Consider the following 19,549-nt stretch of genomic DNA (forward strand, 5'->3'; position numbering starts at 1 on the left):
GGTGAGACACTGGAACAGGTTGCCCAGGGAAGCTGTGGATGTCCCCTCCCCGGCAGTGTTCAAGGCCAGGTTGGATGAGGCCTTGAGCAAGCTGGGCTAGTGGAAGGTGTCCCTGCCCATGGCAGGGGGGATGGAACTGGATGATCTTTAAGGTCCCTTCCAACCCACAGCATTGTGACTGACTCCTGCAAGCTGGAGGAGCGGAGTACCTGCAGCCACACCTCACCCCAGCAGTGACTCACAGCTGAGTTCTGACAGGTTCAGAACTTTCCTTCTCCAGTGCAAAAGGCACAAGCTGCAATTAAAATCTGGGTGAGGCTGGACAAACCCAAAAATGTTTGGAATTAATCTGAAGTTCTGACTGAACCTGCAGAGAGCAGAGCAGCTTTGGGAACACAAGGTTGACATTTAGCAGGGCGTCACAGAGAGAAACGTTGCTGTGGTAGCTGTGACTGCTCCCTTTCCCTGGCTGGCAGCTGCCTGCTCTGCCTGCTGAAATCAAGGTAATTTCTGCTTTAATCCCAGAAAAGCAGAGAGATGAACAAATCCATTCAAAGAATCAGAGCCATTTAGGTAGGAAAAGATCTCCAAGATGATCAAGTTCAACCCTTAGCCCAACACTGCCAGGTCACCACCGAACCATGGCCCTCAGCATCACATCTCCATAGCTCCGAAACCCCTCCCGGAATGGGGACTCCACCACTGCCCTGGGCAGCCTGGGCCAGGACTTGACGACCCTATGGGGGAAGAAATTGTTCCTCATGTTCAGCGTGGAACTCCCCTGAGGCAACTTAAGGCTCTTTTCTCTGCTACTATCTCTTGTTCCTTGGGACAAGAAAGCATCCCCCACCTGGCTCCAGCCTCCTTTCAGGGAGCTGTCAAGAGCTAGAAGTTCCCCCCTCAGCCTCCTTCTCTCCAGATTAAACAACCACAGTTCCCTCAGCTGCTCCTCACCAGACTTGTTCTCCAGACCCTTCACCAGCTTTGTTGTCCTTTTCTGGACCTGCTCCAGGCCCTCAATGTCCTTCTTAGACTGAAGAGCCCAAAACTGAACCCAAGATTTGAGGTGTTCAGACAAAACAATGCAAGTTCCCTTCAAAGGCATTTGGAAACTAGCAGATGTTCATCAGCTTCACAGAGGGCACAGAGAAGTGCCACCAACCATCCCCCATGCCAAGGGCTATTTAGATGAGACCACTGTGTGTTTTTGTGGGGGCAGCCAGCTTCTAAACTACTGGTGGAAAACAAAATCAGAGAAGAGGCAAGGCAGATCTGCTTTGATTTGGAAAACAAACTCACAGCAAGGGACAAAGAAGATTTGTTTGTGTTTCATTACATCCACAAGAGGGCAAACACCTGGCTCTCACGCTCAACTGACAGCCTCCAGCGACACTCCCAGCTCCAGCTGAGAACTGAATGGAGAGCACCTGGTGTCTGCAGCACGATGAACAAGCCCTGGAGCAAACCAGCAGGGCCTGGCTCCGGGCAGGGCAAAGCAAAGAACCACCGCGGTCAGAGCAAACAATAACCTGACAGCCAGCTGAGGTGAAGCTCATGTGAATGTGTGCTGGGGATCTGTGCTGGGCTGGGCCCCATCCTCTTTAACATCTTCATTGATGATCTGGATGAGGGGGTTGAGTCAGTCATCAGCAAGTTTGCAGATGACACCAAGTTAGGAGCAGATGTTGGTCAGTTAGAGGGTAGAAGGACTCTGCAGAGGGACCTTGCCAGGCTGGACAGATGGGCAGAGTCCAGTGGGATGGCATTTAACAAGTCCAAGTGCCAGGGGCTGCACTTTGGCCACAGCAACCCCATGCAGAGCTACAGGCTGGGGTCAGAGTGGCTGAGAGCTGCCAGGCAGAGAGGGACCTGGGGGTGCTGATTGACAGCTGCCTAAACATGAGCCAGCAGTGTGCCCAGGTGGCCAAGAGGGCCAATGGCATCCTGGCCTGCATTAGGAATAGTGTGGCCAGCAGGAGGAGGGAGGTCATTGTGCCCTGTACTCTGCATTGGTTAGGCCATACCTTGAGTCCTGCGTCCAGTTCTGGGCCCCTCAGTTTAAGAAGGACATCGAGACACTTGAAGGTGTCCAAAGAAGGGCAACAAGGCTGGGGAGAGGCCTTAAGCACAGCCCTGTGAGGAGAGGCTGAGGGAGCTGGGGCTGCTTAGCCTGGAGGAGTCTCAGGGGAGACCTCATTGCCCTCTACAACTACCTGAAAGGTGCTTGTAGACAGGAAGGGGTTGGTCTCTTCTCCCAGGCAACCAGCACCAGAACAAGAGGACACAGTCTCAAGCTGTGCCAGGGGAAGTTTAGGCTGGAGGTGAGGAGAAAGTTCTTCACTGAGCAAGTCATTCACCATTGGAATGTGCTGCCCAGGGAGGTGGTGGAGTCACCATCCCTGGAGATGTTCAAGAGGAGATTGGATGTGGCACTTGGTGCCATGGTTTAGTCATGAGGTCTGTCGAGACAGGTTGGACTCCATGATCCTCGAGGTCTCTTCCAACCTTAGTTATACTGTGATACTGTGATAAAGAAGGTGGAATTCCTAACCTCATGCAAAGAAAGGCCACAGCCCCCAGCAGCGCTGAGTAACACCATGAGTGGGAGGTCTTCTGAGGGCTTCAGCTGAGGGAGGAGAAAGCACACAGAGGAAACAGCATTTAGGGTTTGCTGGCACTCTTCTACTTTGCTGGAAGAAAAATGTGCAGCCATGGTACTTGGGGACATGGCCATGGTGGTGTTGGCTCGGTGGGTGGGTTTGATGATCTCAGAGGTCTTTTCCAACCTTCGTGACTCCATAAGAAATGCAGAAACAGAAGGACATCTGCAGAGAACACACCATCAGAACTCATCAGGCGGCAAAGGACCCCGGGGGACTGGTCAACAGCTGGCCAAAGATGAGCCAGTGGGTGCCCAGGTGGTCAAGAAAATCACCAGCAGCCTGGCTTGGATCAGCAACAGTGTGACCAACACGACTGGGACAGGGACGGTCCCCCTGTACTAGGTACTGGTGAGGCCACACTTAGAGCACTGGGCTCAGTTTTGGGGCTCTCACTCCAAGGACACTGAGGGGCTGGAGGTGGCGTTGTAGAGAGCCAGAAGGTTTTCCCTCAGCCTCCTCTTCTCCAGGCTGAACAACCCCACTTCCTTCAGCTGCTAGCTGATCTCCAGAGGTTCCCTCCCAACCCCTACTATCCCATGGGTCCATGATCTTTCTCTGAGGAGCAACATTTTCAACGTCACTTAAAAAAGTGGCTTCATGTTCTCAGAGTGCTGAGAAGCTGCTGAAGTTTTGTTTAGCTCCAGATCTTTCCTTCAAAAGCCAGAGAGCAATTACTGGATCACAGCATGAGAAACGCAGTAAGAGAGACATGTTCTTCAGTCAGGAGGTGATTCAACTCCTGACTGATATCACCAAGTTTCTTTTGTTTCTATTTCAGGGAAGAAAATCACTGCTTTCAGCTGTCTAAAGCTGCTGCTCCCAAGGTACATGCATCATGGCTGTCAGCTGCAGCAAAGGTCTCTCTGGTTCACAGAGTCACAGAATGCCAGCTTGGAAGGGACCCAAGGACCATCTGGTCCAACCTTTCTAGGTAGTAGTGGTAAGATGAGGGGCAATGGATTGAAGATTGAGGAGGGGAGGTTTAGACTGGAGATTAGGAAGAAATTCTTGACAGTGAGGGTGGGGAGACACTGGAACAGGTTGCCCAGGGAGGTTGTAAATGCCCTCTACCTGAAGGTCTTCAAGGCAAGGTTGGATGAAGCCTTGAGCAACCTGGGCTAATGGCAGGGGGTTGGAACTGGATGATCTTGAAGGGGAGGCACCCACAACCTCCATGGGCAACCTGCTCCAGTGTCTCACCACTCTCACTGTGAAGAGTTTCTCCCTAAACTCCAGCCTAAACCTCCCCTCTTCCAGTTCTGAGCCATTGCCCCTTGTTCTGTCACTACAAGACCTTGTCAAAAGTCCTGCCCCAGTTTGCTTCCAGCCTTCTTCAGGTACTGGAAATCTGCTCTAAGATCCCCCCAGAGCCTTCTCCTCTGCAGGCTGAACAGCCCCAATTCTCTCAGCCCGTCCCTATAGCAGAGATGTTCCAGCCGTCTGGTCAGTTTCAGATGGTTAAGGCTAAGCTGGGTGATTTGGTAGCTGCTGTTCCAAAGCAGGTGGCCCGCTGCCCAGGGAAATGTGGGTGCTTCGGAGAGGCAGTAGGGGAGCACTATTCAGGAATGGCTTTGGGACCTCTGTGGTCACTTTCTAGTTTGGGATATCTTTCAGGGGCTCTGGGAAGCCTTAAGGATTGCTGAAGTAAATGGTGGTCTGCACAAAACCAGACCACGGGGATGAATCGTGTTGGCTAAGGCTGAGAGGTAAACGCTCTGAGCTTGGGTCCTGCTCCTTGGACTCGATTTGCGAGGCAGCAGGGACCCCACCGAGGTCTGGCTGAGCAGGGCAGGTGGGAAGCTGATGAGAGGGGCTAGGCTCAGGACCCTGCTGGGACAACAGATCCCAGAGGCAGGACAATAGCAGGAAGCAAAACAGGGGATGCGGGGGGACAGAGCCGGCCGGCAGCGCGGACTCCTGCGGGGGCTGTGGCTGGCGGGGACAGCAGATCCGCGCAGGGCAGCCCGGGGCGCGGCGGGGCTGGGAGCGTTACAGGGCGGCAGGGCAGGGGGTTCCGAGCAGAGGGCACTGTGAGCGTTACAGGGCGGCAGGGCAGGGGGTTCCGAGCCGAGGGCACTGTGAGCGTTACAGGGCGGCAGGGCAGGGGGTTCCGAGCCGAGGGCACTGTGAGCGTTACAGGGCGGCAGGGCAGGGGGTTCCGAGCCGAGGGCACTGTGAGCGTTACAGGGCGGCAGGGCAGGGGGTTCCGAGCAGAGGGCACTGTGAGCGTTACAGGGCGGCAGGGCAGGGGGTTCCGAGCCGAGGGCACTGTGAGCGTTACAGGGCGGCAGGGCAGGGGGTTCCGAGCAGAGGGCACTGTGAGCGTTACAGGGCGGCAGGGCAGGGGGTTCCGAGCCGAGGGCACTGTGAGCGTTACAGGGCGGCAGGGCAGGGGGTTCCGAGCCGAGGGCACTGTGAACACGCAGCAGGCCCCCGCTAGAGCTGCTTCTTGCCGCGCTTCAAGCCTCCCTGCGCCGCCGCCTGTCGCTTTTCGGCTGCCCTGCGCCCCCCCGGGGCGGGTCCTGTGGGTGTTACACTGCGGCGGGCGGAGCTGCTGCTCCCCGCGCTTCGCACCTCCTGGAGCCGGCACCTCTGTGCGCGCAGGGCGCAGTGCCGGAGGGCTCTGGGAACGTCACAGTGCGGCGGGCCGGGAGGGGGCTGTGAGCCTCCCAACGCGGCTGGCGCGGGGCTCCGAGCGCCATAAGGCTCCCGGCTGGGGCTGCTCCCCGCTCCCCGCTGGGGGGGCTCCGTGGGCGTCACAGTGCGGCCGCTGGGGGGGCTCCGTGGGCGTCACAGTGCGGCCGTTGGGGGGCTCCGTGGGCGTCACAATGCGGCTGTTGGGGGGCTCCGTGGGCGTCACAGTGTGGCCGCTGGGGGGGCTCCGTGGGCGTCACAGTGCGGCTGCCGGGGGGCTCCGTGGGCGTCACAGTGCGGCTGTTGGGGGGGCTCCGTGGGCGTCACAGTGCGGCTGCCGGGGGGCTCCGTGGGCGTCACAGTGCGGCTGCCGGGGGGGCTCCGTGGGCGTCACAGTGCGGCTGCCGGGGGGCTCCGTGGGCGTCACAGTGCGGCTGCCGGGGGGCTCCGGGGGCGTCACAGTGCGGCTGCCGGGGGGCTCCGTGGGCGTCACAGTGCGGCTGCCGGGGGGCTCCGTGGGCGTCACAGTGCGGCTGTTGGGGGGCTCCGTGGGCGTCACAGTGCGGCTGCCGGGGGGCTCCGTGGGCGTCACAGTGCGGCTGCCGGGGGGCTCCGTGGGCGTCACAGTGCGGCTGCCGGGGGGCTCCGTGGGCGTCACAGTGCGGCTGCCGGGGGGCTCCGTGGGCGTCACAGTGCGGCTGCCGGGGGGCTCCGTGGGCGTCACAGTGCGGCTGTTGGGGGGGCTCCGTGGGCGTCACAGTGCGGCTGCCGGGGGGCTCCGTGGGCGTCACAGTGCGGCTGCCGGGGGGCTCCGTGGGCGTCACAATGCGGCTGCCGGGGGGCTCCGTGGGCGTCACAGTGCGGCTGCCGGGGGGCTCCGTGGGCGTCACAATGCGGCTGTTGGGGGGCTCCGTGGGCGTCACAGTGCGGCTGTTGGGGGGCTCCGTGGGCGTCACAATGCGGCTGCCGGGGGGCTCCGTGGGCGTCACAATGCGGCTGTTGGGGGGCTCCGTGGGCGTCACAGTGCGGCTGTTGGGGGGCTCCGTGGGCGTCACAATGCGGCTGCCGGGGGGCTCCGTGGGCGTCACAGTGCGGCCGCTGGGGGGTGCGGGGGGTCCGAGCTCTATAAAGCTGGAGCTGCGCCTCCTCAGCAGAGGTCTGCGGGAGCCTGGAGGTCGCGGGCGGAGCTGCTCCCTGCCCGTGGAGGGGCTTCAGCAGGATTGGCGAGGGACGGCTCGAGGTATGTTAAAAGGAGCAGGGGGAAGCTGTTAGAGGAGAGCTGAAACAACTTAAAGAGAAAGGAAATCCATTTTGTGTGCTCGTGTAAAACTTGATGCAGCTCTCCTAGGCAGCTGAAACTTTTTTTGTCCCCCTTTATTCTATAGAACGAAGGGTTTTGGAGGAAATCCTGAGGTGATCAAGGGGAAGAGAAGTTTTGGAGGAAAGAGCTGAGGGAATCGGTTGGATACGGAGTGAAGACTCTGGACCAAAAACCTGAGCTCAGTAAGAAGGGGACACAGGAGAGCTGGAGGTAACACCTGGGGTAAGCTGCAGGGCAGAACGTGAACGTTGAGGCAGGAAAAGAGGAGGTAAGTAAGAGTGTATGCAGGTGGCATGGATGCAAAGGTGAGGTAAGTAAGAGGGCATAAAGGTAACATGAAGGTAAAACTGTATGGGAGAACATGAACGGTTTGAGGGGGAAATACGGGGTAAATAAGAGTGTATCAAAGTGACACTGTGGAGGGAACATCTTGGGAGGCAAACTAAAGATGATACTTGGAGGGAAACTCACCTGAGGTAATGCAAAGGGGAGAAGGTGATCATTTTGTTGGGACAAGAAGAGGTAAATAAGAGTGTATGTATGTGACATTGTGGAGGCAAAACCTGAGGTAAATATGAAGACACACTGGTGGTGTGATGGACAGACAATCTCTTGAAAGAGAAAAAAAGATTTTTGGAGGGAAAAGGTGAGGTAATGCAAAAGGGAGAACATGAACATTCATGAGGAGGAAAAAGAGAGGTAACTAAGTGTATGAAAGTGACATGGATGCAAAAGCTGAGGTAAGTAAAAGGGCATAATGGTAACATGAAGGTAAAATTGTATGGGAGAACATGAACATTTTGAGGGGAAAATATAGGGTAAATAAGAGTGTATCAAAGTGACACTGTGGAGGGAACATCTTGGGAAGCAAACTAAAGATGATACTTGGAGGGAAACTCACCTGAGGTAATGCAAAGGGGAGAAGGTGAATATTTAGGTGGGAAAAGCTGAGGTAAATAAGAGTGTATCTAAGTGACATTGTGGAGGCAAAACCTGAGGTGAATATGAAGACACACTGGTGGTGTGATGGGGGAAATGTCTCTGAGAGTAAAGATTTTTGGAGGGAAAAGATGAGGTAATGCAAAGGGGAGAACATGAACATTCATGAGGGAAACCATGAGGAAAATAAGAGTGTATGCAAGTGACATTGTGGAGGCAAAACCTGAGGTACATATGAAGACTACACAGGTGTCATGATGGGGGAAATGTCTCTTTAAGAGTGAAAGATTTTTGGAGGGAAAAGATGAGGTAATGCAAAAGAGAGGACATGAACATGAGGGAAAACATGAGGTAAGTAAGAGTGTATCTAAGGGACATTGTGGAGGGAAAAATCTTTAGAAGGCAAAATAAAGATTATTTCGGAGGGAAAACCTGCAGTAATGCAAAGGGGAGAACATGAACGTTCATGAGGGAAAACGAGGTCAATACAAAGACACAACGGTGACACAATGAAGGGAAAATCTTTGGGAGGCAAACCCAAGATTTTTGGAGGGAAAACTTGAGGTAATGCAAAGGGGAGAAGGTGACTATTTTGTTGCGACAAGAAGAGGTGAATAAGAGTGTATGTATGTGACATTGTGGAGGCAAAACCTGAGGTAAATATGAAGACACACTGGTGGTGTGATGGACAGACAATCTCTTGAAAGAGAAAAAAAGATTTTTGGAGGGAAAAGGTGAGGTAATGCAAAAGGGAGAACATGAACATTCATGAGGAGGAAAGAGAGAGGTAACTAAGTGTATGAAAGTGACATGGATGCAAAAGCTGAGGTAAGTAAAAGGGCATAATGGTAACATGAAGGTAAAATTGTATGGGAGAACATGAACATTTTGAGGGGAAAATATAGGGTAAATAAGAGTGTATCAAAGTGACACTGTGGAGGGAACATCTTGGGAGGCAAACTAAAGATGATACTTGGAGGGAAACTCACCTGAGGTAATGCAAAGGGGAGAAGGTGAATATTTAGGTGGGAAAAGCTCAGGTAAATAAGAGTGTATCTAAGTGACATTGTGGAGGCAAAACCTGAGGTAAATATGAAGACACACTGGTGGTGTGATGGGGGAAATGTCTCTGAGAGTAAAGATTTTTGGAGGGAAAAGATGAGGTAATGCAAAGGGGAGAACATGAACATTCATGAGGGAAACCATGAGGAAAATAAGAGTGTATGCAAGTGACATTGTGGAGGCAAAACCTGAGGTACATATGAAGACTACACAGGTGTCATGATGGGGGAAATGTCTCTTTAAGAGTGAAAGATTTTTGGAGGGAAAAGATGAGGTAATGCAAAAGAGAGGACATGAACATGAGGGAAAACATGAGGTAAGTAAGAGTGTATCTAAGGGACATTGTGGAGGGAAAAATCTTTAGAAGGCAAAATAAAGATTATTTCGGAGGGAAAACCTGCAGTAATGCAAAGGGGAGAACATGAACGTTCATGAGGGAAAACGAGGTCAATACAAAGACACAACGGTGACACAATGAAGGGAAAATCTTTGGGAGGCAAACCCAAGATTTTTGGAGGGAAAACTTGAGGTAATGCAAAGGGGAGAAGGTGACTATTTTGTTGCGACAAGAAGAGGTGAATAAGAGTGTATGTATGTGACATTGTGGAGGCAAAACCTGAGGTAAATATGAAGACACACTGGTGGTGTGATGGACAGACAATCTCTTGAAAGAGAAAAAAAGATTTTTGGAGGGAAAAGGTGAGGTAATGCAAAAGGGAGAACATGAACATTCATGAGGAGGAAAAAGAGAGGTAACTAAGTGTATGAAAGTGACATGGATGCAAAAGCTGAGGTAAGTAAAAGGGCACAATGGTAAAAGGAAGGTAAAATTGTATGGGAGAACATGAACATTTTGAGGGGAAAATATAGGGTAAATAAGAGTGTATCAAAGTGACACTGTGGAGGGAACATCTTGGGAGGCAAACTAAAGATGATACTTGGAGGGAAACTCACCTGAGGTAATGCAAAGGGGAGAAGGTGAATATTTAGGTGGGAAAAGCTCAGGTAAATAAGAGTGTATCTAAGTGACATTGTGGAGGCAAAACCTGAGGTGAATATGAAGACACACTGGTGGTGTGATGGGGGAAATGTCTCTGAGAGTAAAGATTTTTGGAGGGAAAAGATGAGGTAATGCAAAGGGAAGAACATGAACATTCATGAGGGAAACCATGAGGAAAATAAGAGTGTATGCAAGTGACATTGTGGAGGCAAAACCTGAGGTACATATGAAGAACTACACAGGTGTCATGATGGGGGAAATGTCTCTGAGAGTAAAGATTTTTGGAGGGAAAAGATGAGGTAATGCAAAGGGGAGAACATGAACATTCATGAGGGAAAACGAGGTCAATACAAAGACACAACGGTGACACAATGGAGGGAAAATCTTTGGGAGGCAAACCCAAGATTTTTGGAGGGAAAACCTGAGGTAATGAAAGGGGAGAAGGTGATCATTTTGTTGGGACAAGAAGAGGTAAATAAGAGTGTATGTATGTGACATTGTGGAGGCAAAACCTGAGGTAAATATGAAGACTACGCAGGTGTTGTGATGGAGGGAAAATGTCTTAAGAGTAAAAAAAAGATTTTTGGAGGGAAAAGGTGAGGTAATGCAAAAGAGAGGACATGAACATTCATGAGGGAAAACATGAGGTAAGTAAGAGTGTATCTAAGTGACATTGTGGTGGAAAAGCTCAGGGCATAAAGGTAACATGGACAAAGCTGTGGTAACTTCTGTGGTAAGCAAAATCTCTAAGGGACAGAATTAAGCTTCTGAAAGAAAGGCTTGACATAAAATGTCAGAGACAAAGCTGATGCTTTCGAGGAGGAGTCAGTGGTGGTATTTTGGAAAGAATACCAAAGGGGAACTACATGGCAGAGAAAGGAACATTTTGAAAAGAGGAGCTGAAACAATCCAGAGGACAGAAAGATGGGATTTTAAAGGGAAAACCTGACTACTTCACGTAGAAAGAGATGGTGGAGGAAAACGCTGAGATATGTTTAAGATTACTGAGGTGAAATTCAGAGGAGAAAACCTCAAGTAACAAGGAGAAAGAATGTAAAATTTGGAATAAAATACTATGTTGTGAGTTATTCCCCAGAAATGCAGCAGCAACTTCGAGCAAAAGTACTGCATTTCCTACTCCTTACAAATGCAACAGGGAAAAGGGAAGCAATTGGACCCAGATTTTCCCAGAATGTAGCAGTAAAGAGTTGCTGCAACTGACTCCTGTCGTCATGGCCGACATCTTTCCAAGCCCAGAAGGCCGTCGTCAGAGAAGCTGAAGTAAGAACTCTGGCTTTGCAGAGGTGGGGGTGGGCGGGAGGTGCGGGTGGGTGGCCGGCTAGGTGGTGGCCTTGGGGAGCTCCCTGCCGGGGTGTAAGGATTCCCGTTTCCCTCAGGCGGGGAGAAATTGGCGCTGTCCAGGCCTAACTGTGTCCTCCTTCCTTGGCAGCGGCCGGCTGTGAGGAAAGAACGGCGTGGAGGGCGTGCAACGGCGAGGCCAAGAGGCAACGAGAAGAGGAGCTGCGTCGTGCCGGCGAAAGGCACACGAGAAAGGCGCTCTGGGCAACGGGACCTCCCTGTCACCGGGGCTGTGGTAACGCCAGGAATTTGCCGGCACCTTTCGGGTGCCGTTGCTGGCTTGGCGCTGGGCGACCTCCCTGTAAGCAGGGCCAGGTCTTTTGCTTTTAGTGTCCTTGGCCTTCTGTTGCCTTGCTCCTTTGGCTGCCTGGAGAGAGCGGCAGCCCTGTAAGCAAGGTGCGTGCCGGCATCTCCACACCCATTGCGGGGAATGAAGCTCCCTGGACCCCGACCTCCCCTGTAAGCAGGGGAGGGCCCTTCCTGTGGCCCCGGCGGCTTTAGGCTGCTGGTGGCGTGGCCGGCATGGCCCCCTGTACTCGGGGCGTGCCTTGGTCTTTGCCTTACTTTAGAAGGCCCTTGGCGCGTTGAGGCCCCTCTGGCCTGCACGCAGCCCGGCGGGCCAGGTCTGGGGCTCTCTTCTGCTGCTCTGGTGTAAGGCTGGCTGCCCAGCCAATGGCTGCTTGCAGCTTGCTCCCTCTCCTGGGAAGGGGGGTGTGTGTGGGTGCCGCCCTCCCTCTGCCATGGCTTGACTTTGTGTGCCTGAGTGTGCTTGTCCTTTGGGTCCCTTTTCAAAGTGCTGCTGCTTAGCTTAGGCTTCCCAGAAGGGAAAGAGAGGCTGCGGGCAGTAAGAGAGCAGCCTCCTTGCAGGCCCCGAGCGGAGAGGGAGCGCAGCTTGCCCCTTCTTTTTCCCAGAGGACGCGGCAAAGCCGCTTAGTCGTAGCACAGGCAAGGTGACCCACCTGTAGCTCAGGGCCTGGGTCTCTGCCTATGTCGCAGCCTGCCAGCATAACGGCCCTGTAGTCGGAGCCTGTGTGAGGAGTCATGGAGCCCTCTGTCCCCTTCCGTCCCCAGCAGCAGCCCAAGCTGCCTGTAAGCAGGGCTGGGCGGGCTGCTTTAGGCAGCTAACAGGAACGAGCATTCCCTGGCCCTTGAGAGGGTGCAGGCTGAGGAAGTGTGCTGGAGGGTGCGGTGCCGCCTAGGGCACTGCTTTTGGCTGGGGTGACCTCGAGGTTGCTCCCTGGGCTCCTGAAAGAGGTGGTGTTGTGCTGCAGCCAGGAGGGCCGGCCCATAAGTGGGGCGCAGGCCGGAGCTTTTTGGGAGTGCCGAGCCGAGGGGGGCCGCCCTGTAAGCAGGGCTGTGTGTTCCCAGTGCCCGGCGGGAGGTTCAAGGAGGGACCCCCCTGTAATCAGGGGGGTATGTCTGGCCCCGGCCTTTCAGAGGCATGGGGCCAGGGGGTGTGGGGCTGAGCGTGTGCCCTCCCCTGGTTTTGGGGTCAGGTCCCTCGCCCCCCGGCCTTTGGCCGTCAAGCTCCCCTGCCTGGCTGCTGAGTCTCCTTCCTGTAGCTGCGGGTCCGGGCCCAGCTCATGACTCCCTGGGTGTCGACCCGCCCGTAACCGGGTCCTGGGTCTGAGAGCCTTTGTGCTCAGCTGGCAGCCTGTGTGGGGCGCCCTCCCCATTGGCGGGTGTGGGTCAGGATGCCCCTGAAGTGGAGAGAAGGAGCCTCCGTGGGCCTTTGGGATCAGGGGCCGCCCTGTAAGTCAGGGCTGCTCAGTGCCCTGGCATCCCAGGCGCTTTGCAATGTCAACAGCGGCTCCTGCCCCCTGTAAGCAGGGTTGTGCAGCCTCTTTGGTCGCTGCTCTGCATGCCCAGCTGGACTTGCCCAGGGCGCCCGCCTCAGAGGCCACGTCCGGCGCCAAGCAGAAGGCCGTCGTCAGAGAAGCTGAAGTAAGAACTCTGGCTTTGCAGAGGTGGGGGTGGGCGGGAGGTGCGGGTGGGTGGCCGGCCAGGTGGTGGCCTTGGGGAGCTCCCTGCCGGGGTGTAAGGATTCCCGTTTCCCTCAGGCGGGGAGAAATTGGCGCTGTCCAGGCCTAACTGTGTCCTCCTTCCTTGGCAGCGGCCGGCTGTGAGGAAAGAACGGCGTGGAGGGCGTGCAACGGCGAGGCCAAGAGGCAACGAGAAGAGGAGCTGCGTCGTGCCGGCGAAAGGCACACGAGAAAGGCGCTCTGGGCAACGGGACCTCCCTGTCACCGGGGCTGTGGTAACGCCAGGAATTTGCCGGCACCTTTCGGGTGCCGTGGCTGGCTTGGCGCTGGGCGACCTCCCTGTAAGCAGGGTCAGGTCTTTTGCTTTTAGTGTCCTTGGCCTTCTGTTGCCTTGCTCCTTTGGCTGCCTGGAGAGAGCGGCAGCCCTGTAAGCAGGGTGTGTGCTGGCATCTCCACACCCATTGGGACTCCCTGGGTGTCGACCCACCCGTAACCAGGTCCCGGGTCTGAGAGCCTTTGTCCTCAGCTGGCAGCCTGTGTGGGGCACCCTCCCCATTAGCGGGTGTGGGTCAGGCTGCCCCTGAAGCGGAGAGAAGGAGCCTCCGTGGGCCTTTGGGATCAGGGGCCGCCCTGTAAGTCAGGGCCGCTCAGTGCCCTGGCATCCCAGGCGCTCTGCAGGGCTGTGTGTTCCCAGTGTCCAGCGAGAGGTTCAAGGAGGTACACTCCTGTTGCTGGCAAGGCTAATCACCTGTAGCTAACAGCCTGTGTCTCCTGCCTACCTGGCAGCCCCGTAAGTAGTGTTCAAGCCGGCATCTCTGCACCCATTGCAGGGAAATGATTCTGCCTGTACCCCGAGCACTCCCTGTGAGCAGGGGAGGGCCCTTCCTGTGGCCCCAGCGGCTTTTGGCTGCTGGGGCCTTTCCAGCGTGTCCTCCTGTACTTGGGGTGTGCCACAGCCTTTGCTCCTGTACTCAGGGCCTGTGTGACGAGTTATGGAGCCCTCTGTCCCCTTCCAGTCCCAGCAGCAGCTCAATCTGCCTCTTGGCATGTGTGGGTTTGCTGCTTTAGGCAGCTAACAGGTACAAGCATTCCCTGGCCCTTGAGAGGGTGCAGGCTGATTAAGTGGTGTGCAGGAGCATTCAGTGCTTTTGGCTGAAATCCCCTGGCCCATTATTATGTCAAGTCATGAAACTGTCCATTGTAGGGAACTCCCCTTCCTCTCTTGGGGGATGCTTCCAGTTTCCAGCTTGTTCTCATGGGGAAACATTTTCTTGTGGAGGCCAAAGGGACTTTTCTCTGCAGTGACCTATTCCAGCCAGCCCACTCCATGGGATTCCTTGTACAAAGGGATTTTCTGTCATCCTGGTTGCCACCTTTTATGTTCTGGTCCATGTTAAGATGGTCTCCCCTGAGCCTTCCATTCTTAAGGCTGGTCAAAACCAGGTCTCTGAGCCTTTCCTTACACGGCAGATTCTTCCCTTCTCATTTTTCCCTCTCCAAATCCCATATGAACAGCACAGAAGGTAAGCAGGCCAGGAGGCTCTGACCCAGCAGGGCACACTTTGTCTCTGCAGCTCCAAACAGAGCCCATCTGATGCCATCTCCTTCCCATGGAAGCTATCCACAGCATGATAAGCAATGCACAGTGGCAGCAAGCAGGTACCAGGAAAAAGGGATTGTGCTGCTGTTTCCTGGAAGAGCTGTCACAGGCAGAGCTGGGAGCAGCTGGGGCCATGCTGGCAGGAGTGGCTGCAGCATGTCACAGGGGTTTCTGCACGGGACACACACTGTTGGCAGCTAGGAAGGGGACAGTGCTGCCAGGGCTGGGGTTGGGGGGAGAGCAGGATGCCAGGAGAAAGGCTGAGCTGCTAGTTTTAGGACATGAATAACTGAGGGTGCATGAGACACTGGAACCGGTTACCCAGGGAGGCTATGAATGGCCTCTCCCTGGAGGTATTCAGTATCGGGGTGGATAGGGCCTTGAGCACCTTGGTCTAGTAGAATCAGTGTTTTGGTGACTGCTGAGTCAAGCGCACCTCTTCCAGCATCCCCCCGTGCCAGGAGTATGCTGAGGGGTGGGCATGATCTTGGGAGGGGACACAGCTGGGCTTGGTGACCCAAAGTGACCAAAGGGATTTTCCATGCCACATGAAGTCAGCTCAGATATAAAAGCTAATTGAAAGAAGGAAGTGTGGGAACATTCACTGATGGTGTCTGTCCTGGGGAGCAGCCACTGTGTGTATTGGAGCCCTGCTTCCTGGGAGTGACCCAACATCATATGCTGATGGGGAGTGGAGAATAACATCTGTTTGCTTCTGCACCTGCCCTCAGCTTTGCTTTGCATCCTCTCTGTTAAATTGTTTCTGCCTTAACTCATGGGCCCCTTGTTATACTTGCCCCTCTCCCCTGTCCATCTAAGAAGGGGAGTGGCTTTGGTGGGCATCTGGCCCCCAGGCCAAACCACCACACCTACCATGCTCCAAACCACCGATTCTCCCTCACCTTTGGAAGACTTGACAAAATTTGTATAGGAAAAAAAGTCTGTTGCTCTTCTCACCTCAGAAGACTCAGATATTTCTATGTCGATTAGCATGTGATATTTATCTAGTGCTGAAACCTGACTCCATCTGCCAACCAGTTGGACGTTCTATGTGCTTTTAAAAACACGAACACCCCTCCAGCAGGTTTTGTTCTCGGAGCAGGAGCAGTGAAAGGCAGCTACTCCGCAATCAGCAGAGCTCAGGGCTTTGTTTAATCATGGAAAATACAAGGAGCAACAACTGCTGAGGAGCTGGCACCAGGGCTTCACCCTCCATATGTCAGGGTGCATGCAGCAGCTGGCTGGGTAAGATTCTATTTCCAGCCAAGGTTTGGAAACATTGCTGTCAGGAGCTTTTCTCGCTACGTGTGGCAGGAGCACAACGTCCCTTTCTCCTGCGCGCAGCTCCCAAATCCATGACACTGCAGCAGTGACGTGGAACAGCCACCACAGCCAACGCTTTATGCTTCCATTCTGGCACTGAAACCAAAGCACAACGCCCACCCTCGTCCTGCTGCTGGTGCAACGGCCTCTGCCCTGGGTCCTCACACACAGACAGCTGGGTAGAAGGACACTTGCCTGACACCAGCTTGCAGCTGAGAATCCAACAATCCAAGCATGCTGGGAAGTGGAAGGGACCTCTAAAGTTCAGTCCAACCCCCCTGCTAAAAGCAGGGGCCCCCACAGCAGCTTGCCCAGTAGAACAATGGCTGGGTTTGGAATCTCTCCAGAGAAGGAGACTCCACAACCTCTGAGGGCAGCCTGCTCTAAGTCTCCAGCATCCCCACACCAAGCAAATTTCTTGTCCTCTTCAACTGGAATTTCCTGGGTTCCAATTTGTGGTTGTTGCCCTTTGTCCTGTCACAGACCTCACCCAGCCTTTAAAATAAGAAGAAATCTTAGAATCATAGAAGTGTATCAGCTAGAAGAGACCTCTAAGATCATTGAGTCCAACCACCATGGCCATCAAGCCATGTCCCCAACTGCCACATCCATGTGTTTCTTGAACACCTCTTCCTACAGACCCACCCCAGCCTTCAAAACACCATCACTAATCTGCTTCTAGACACATCTGCTTTTATCTTCACCCTTCTTCACAAGCTGATGAAAAGATTCCATCTGGGTCAGAAACAGGGTGATGGCAAATCCCAAATCCACAAGAGACCCAACCCCCTGCAACAAACCCCACACCATCCACTTTCCACAGTTGTTATCTATCTATGTATAAAATGGTACCACTACACTCCCAGCTCACCACCAAGGCAACATATGACACAGGCAAAAAGCTGGTCAGAAAACTACATTTCAGCTGATTTGTTTATTTAGCTTCTAAATGAGAAGTTAAAACTATAAAAAGAAACCATTCCTCGAAGCTCAGGCCATAGGCCTGATTAATGACCAGGAGCTGTCATCAAGACTTGAGTAGCCTCAAGCAAAGTGTGACATAAAAACCTCCCCCTTTCAGTGCCGTTGCAAAATGAAGCCAGCATTTGCTTCCTGCTGAGCTTAGATTTAAAAGCACAAGGCCCGTTCTGCAAAAGAAATAATAGAAAAAAATAATTTCTATTTGGCATTAAGAGGAAAAAGTGCATTTTGGAATTACAGAATCATAGAATTGGCAGGGTTGGCAGGGACCTCAAGGGTCATCCAGTTCCAACCCCGCTGCCATGGCCAGGGCCACCTCACACTACAGCAGGTTGCTCACAGCCACCTCCAGCCTGGCTGCAAACACCTCCAGGCAGGAGGCTTCCACCACCTCCCTGGGCAACCTGTGCCAGGCTCTCACCACCCTCATGGGGAATAACTTCCTCCTAACATTCAATCTCAATCTACCCACCTCTAGTTTTGTTCCATGCCCCCTAGCCCTATCACTATGTGACACCCTAAAAAGTACCTCACCAGCATCTTCACAGCTCTGAGCATGCTGATTTAGGAAGCACAAACAACAATCAGCAGATGAGGCCAAAGCTAAAGACAGGATTAGCAACACTCCCAGCTTGCAAGTCAGGAACGTTCATCCTTGCAGCACTAAACACTGAATCTTAAAGGCTCTCTGAAGCCAGGTGCACACAATGATACTGTATGCAGAACACCAGCTGTGTTTCCTTGCACCATCACAGCTCTGTCCCCACCTGGGCTCCTAGCACCCAGCCAGGGGACAGACCCCACTGGCTGCCTACCTCAACAAGGTACATTTCTGCTCCCCAAATGGCTCCCAGCCCAGCCCTGATCCTCCATGAAGTTCCCTCAGTCTTCTGGGGCCTTCCACAGTCCCCTTAAAAGGCCAGGCCCAGCCCCTCTCCTCCCAGTGTCCCCTCACACTGCCCCAGCTCTGCCGCTCCAAGGGCCAACAAGCCAGAAGCATCCAGGAAACATCACAATTATACATCGGGGGTGGGGGATAAAAAACATCAATAAGTAAGAAGCTACCTCAAAAGGGAAATCTTCATGGCACAGGAACAAGCTGTCCCCTGCACCAGAAAATGAACTTGTAGGTAGAGACCAGCCTGGCTAAGCAGAGAGCTTTGGGTAGAACTTGGGGAAAAAATAACTGAGAGCTGGGTGTCAAGAGGGAGGGGACAGGCTCTTCTCTGTTGTACCTTGTGATAGGACAAGGGGTAATGGATATAAACTACATACAGCACAGGAGGTTCCACCTCAACATGAGGAGAAACTTTTTCACTGTAAGGGTCATGGAGCACTGGAACAATCTCTCCACAGAGGTCGTGGAGTCTCCTTCCCTGGAGACTTTCAAGACCCATCTGGATGCATTCCTGTGCGATCTGGAGGTCCCTTCCAACCCCTAACATCCTGTGATCCTGTGAATAGGAAAGTCTACTGGCTATGGAAGAAGGGGCAGGCAACTCAGGAAGAGTGCAAGGATATGTAGGGACACAATTAGAAAGGCCAAAGTTCAGCTAGAACTCAATCTGGCCAGTGTCATTAAAGATTAAAAGTCATTAAAAGTGTTTTTATAACAGTAAAAGAAGAGCTAGGGATAATGTCCACCCACTGTTGGATGCAGGAGGGGACCCTGTGGCCAAAGACAAGGAAAAGGCTGAGCTCCTGAACGACTATTTTGCCTCAGTATTTGGCAGTGATACCAAATGATCCTTGAGGGTTCAGCCCCTGGAACTCAAAGACAGGGCTGGGGAGCAGAAAGCAGCCCCCACAGTCCCAGGTGGAAAGATCATCGCCCTGCTGTGCCATTTAGATATGCACAAGTTTATGGAACCAGAGGGGATCCACCCAAGGGTGCATAAGGAGCTGGCGCAAGTAATCACCAAACTAATGTAACACCCATCTACAGGAAGGGCTGGAAGGATGATCCATGGAACTACAGGCCTGTCAGTCTGACCTCAGTGCCAGGAAAGGTTATGGAGCAGGGCATCCTGAGTGCCATCACATGGCACTTACAAGACAACCAGGCAATCAGGCCCAGGCAGCATGGGTTTACGAAAGGCAGGTCCTGTCTGACTAATCTGATCCCCTTCTACAACGAGGTGACTCACCTAGCAGATGAGGGAAGGGCCATGAACATTATCTGTCTGGACTTTAGTAAATCCTTTGACACTCTCTCCCACAGCGTTCTCCTTCAGCAACTCATGGCACAAGGCTTAGATAAGTGCACTCTGCGCTGGGTAAAAAAATGGCTGGCTGTCAATTGTGCTAAATCTGGCAGGTGCCCAGCCACTCGTGGCGACGTGGCGTCCCCCAGGGTTCGGTACAGAGCCTGTTATCTTTAATAGCTCTATCAACGATCTGGATGAGGGGATTGAGTGCATCCTCAGTACACCACCACGCTGGGTGGGTGGCTGTGTTGATTTGCTAGTGGGTAGAGAAGCTTTACAGTGGGATCTGGACAGGTTAGACCAATGGGCCAAGGCTAATTGGGTGACGAGCCCTACGGCAGGCTACAGACCTGGGGATGCACGGTTGGAAAACTGCAACTTGGAGAGGAATCTGAGGGTGTTTCGATCGTCAGCTGAGTCAACAGTGTGCTCAGGTGGCCAACCAAGCCAGCAGCAGCCTCAGTTGTATCAGAAGCAC

Source organism: Dryobates pubescens, chromosome 30, assembly GCF_014839835.1.
Source record: "Dryobates pubescens isolate bDryPub1 chromosome 30, bDryPub1.pri, whole genome shotgun sequence".
Classification (NCBI taxonomy): Eukaryota; Metazoa; Chordata; class Aves; order Piciformes; family Picidae; genus Dryobates; species Dryobates pubescens.